Source organism: Physeter macrocephalus, chromosome 10 (assembly GCF_002837175.3).
Source record: "Physeter macrocephalus isolate SW-GA chromosome 10, ASM283717v5, whole genome shotgun sequence".
NCBI lineage: Eukaryota > Metazoa > Chordata > Mammalia > Artiodactyla > Physeteridae > Physeter > Physeter macrocephalus.
The window spans coordinates 80,498,598-80,501,991 of NC_041223.1; the positions used below are offsets into that span (position 1 = coordinate 80,498,598).

The 3,394-nt window shown below is 38.9% G+C and overlaps 1 protein-coding gene across 1 annotated transcript in view; it reads right to left on the reverse strand.

Moving 5' to 3' along the window:
• The window catches only part of LMBRD1 (LMBR1 domain containing 1), a 117,486-nt gene that overhangs the window by 51,416 nt on the left and 62,676 nt on the right, over positions 1 to 3,394 (reverse strand). The gene's annotated exons all lie outside the window — the stretch shown is intronic.

The following is a 3,394-nucleotide window of genomic DNA, read 5'->3' on the forward strand; positions in this document are numbered from 1 at the left end:
GGCCATGGCTCACGGGCCCAGCCGCTCCGCGGCACGCGGGATCCTCCCAGACCGGGGCGCGAACCCGGTTCCCCTGCATCGGCAGGCGGACGCGCAACCACTGCGCCACCAGGGAAGCCCAACTTTATATCTTAACTGCACAATTTTTCTCAAAACTGCCATTCTTATATCAAAAGGATACCAACAAGGTAGATTTATTTCACTGCTGGTGTTCCCTATTTCAGGAAAAAAATTTTTTAGTAAGCTGATTTAAGGGTCCACTGAAAACACGCTCAAATTATCTGCCCATTTGCTGAAGCATCAGTGGGATGAATGGAGGCCCACTCTGCTGTACCCACTGTCTAAACCAACGTAAGAAGAACTGTGGTCAGACAGACACCAGGAGAGACACCCAGCAGTCAACCAATTATTTCATTTGGAAAAAAAAAATGAAGTTACATAGCATATAAACAATATCCTTTGTTGGAAAAACAGTAAAACGTGAAAGCTGCCCTTCCCACGGTCCCCAACGACCACCCCCTCTTCTGCGGTTATCACTGTCACAGAGACCATGTATATCTATGTGTCCCTCTGTGTAAACATACTTATGGTTCTTGTTTTACGTAATAGCTAACATTTCCTGTGTCTTACTCTCCTTAAATCTTCCGAATAAAACTTTGAGGTTGATAACAGCATTTTATTCATTTATTAGATGAGGAAAATAAGGCACAGATATTACCTGCATAATCAGGAGACCCAGAATTTAAACTGAGAAAGTCTAACTTAATTTCATAAGATACGTTCTCTAAGCTATATAAATCTACCTCATTCCTTTTCATCATTGCACAGCACATTATACCATGATATTTTAATTTAACAAATACCTTATTTTTGAAAATTTAAATTATTTTCTTTTTTGAGGGGGCAGGGACATGAATATCCTTATTCACCTGGGTACAAGCGCACACATACAATCCAGTAAGATAGGTTCCTAGGCATCTGTTGGATTAAAATTTAATTATTAAAAGGTACGTTGTTTGTGCATTTGTGTGTACAGGCGCATGTGACAACATTCAGTTTTCTTTAAAAAGCTGTATATTTTATATTCCCTCAAACAGTATTCCTATCCCCAAATTCTTATCAACCCCTGACAAAGGTAAAAATTTTAAAGACTTCTAAAGGATAAAAAAATACTGAGTTGCTCTAATTACCAGCCAACATGGTTCAGCAGTAGAAGTCCCCCCATGTTCTGGAAAACTCCTCAGGTCCCACACAAACTGGGATCTTAGTCGACCTCCTCATTACTAGTGAGCTGAAGCATCATTTCATATTTTCACTGAAGAGTTTAATTTCTCCTTCAGTAAACTGTCTATTTAGGTCTTTTGTTCATTATTTCTATGTATTTCTTGTCTTTTTTCTTCTTGACTTAAAGATGCTCAGCATATATCAGCTATATTGCAGATTATTTCCTCTCAAATTATTGTTGGTTCTTTAAATTCCTTTTTGGTGCCACTTTTTTTGGTACATAAATTTAAAAACATAAAAATTTAAAGCTCACCAGTTGCTCAATTTGCACTCGAGTTCTCAGTCTTATTTAGAAAGGTCTTCTACATACCAAAATAAAATTTTATTTTCACTTTCTCCTAATGTTTTGTCAATGTTATATTGGATTTAAATGCTGAATTTGTTTAGTATATGGTAGGAGGTTTATAAAGATTTCACTTTGGGGGCTTCCCTGGTGGCGCAGTGGTTGAGAGTCCGCCTGCCGATGCAGGGGACACGGGTTCGTGCCCCGGTCCGGGAAGATCCCACATGCCGCGGAGCAGCTAGGCCCGGGAGCCATGGCCGCTGCCCCGGTTTGGGAAGATCCCACATGCGGAGGAGCAGCTAGGCCCGGGACCCATGGCCGCTGGGCCTGCGTGTCCGGAACCTGTGCTCCGCAGCGGGAGAGGCCACAACAGTGAGAGGCCCGCGTACCGCAAAAAAAAAAAAAAAAAAAAAGATTTCATTTTTTATCTTTTATAGACTGTATTGAATTTCTACCTAAACGTATGAAAACTGTCGTCTCTACAATATTGAATCTTCCCAAGTAGGAACGGATGAAGTTCTCCATTTATTTCAGTCTTCTATTATGTATTTCAATAAAGTTTGTAATTTCCACCAGGAAGATTCTGACATTTCTTATTATTTTATAGTTCACAGTTATTGGAAATGAGGTCATTTTCTATTACATCCTCTAGCTGGTGAATGATCCTGTACATTTGTATCTGGACGCCTTGATGAACTCTTGTTAGGTCTATTAATTTGCCAGTTGGTTCTTTTAGATTTTCTTGGTAGAGGCTATCTGCAAATAACAGAAGTTACTTCCCCTTTTCTCTCCTCTCCCTTCCACAGTTACCCCTACGTTCTTTTCTATCTGACTAGGAATAGGATACGAACATCCCTGTCGTATATGTGCCTTTAGTGAGAATGTTTCTTTCATTAGGTATGATACTCACGGTAGGCTTCCTTTGCTAAACAACTTCTTTTCTTCCAATTTGGTAAGAATTTTCTCTAAACATCGTTAACTACAAATTGACTCTTACCAAATACTCTTTGGCATCTATTAAGACGTTTATGTTTCTCATTTATTCTCAATATATTAAACTACTTTATTTTCTAACATATCATCCTCGCATTCCTGGGATAAACCTAATCTTATAATTATGAAATATTCTCTTATTACAGCACAGTTTTTGAATTGCTAACATTTTTATTTATATTAAATAATTTGCCTGTACTTTCATAAGAGAGCTCAGTCAACAGTTTTCTTTTTGGTGTGTTATTACCATCTGGTTTCTGTCTCAGGATTATGATAGTTTAATAGAATAATTCAGAAAACTTTCCATTTTTTCCTATGTTCTTAAATAAGATTTATCTGTTACTTGAAGGTGACAGAGGAAGAAAAACTTTACTGTGTTTTTAGAAGTACATTTAATTGGCAAGTGGTTACACGTAATCTTATCTTCTTCAACTAGCACACAAAACTGTAACATAAGTGATACAGTGAAGTCTGATATTACACATGGAATCAGCATACCTGGGAACTAGCAAGGTCTTCATCATATGTAAGCAGAAATTTTGTGTTTTAGTTGTTAGAACACCGATAAAAATTCTCATACTGTCAGTGTCCTACATTTCACAGAAGACAATTTTTTAAAAATATGGTTCTTTAAGGATACGTTGAACAAAAACTCAAACAATGTCAAAATATGGGCTCACCAATGTCTAAGTCACAACACAGAGCAGCTCAAAGACAAAGTACTGGGGCTTCCCTGGTGGCGCAGTGGTTAACAGTCTGCCTGCCGATACAGGGGACACGGGTTCGTGCCCCGGTCCGGGAGGATCCCACATGCCGCGGAGCAGCTGGGCCCGT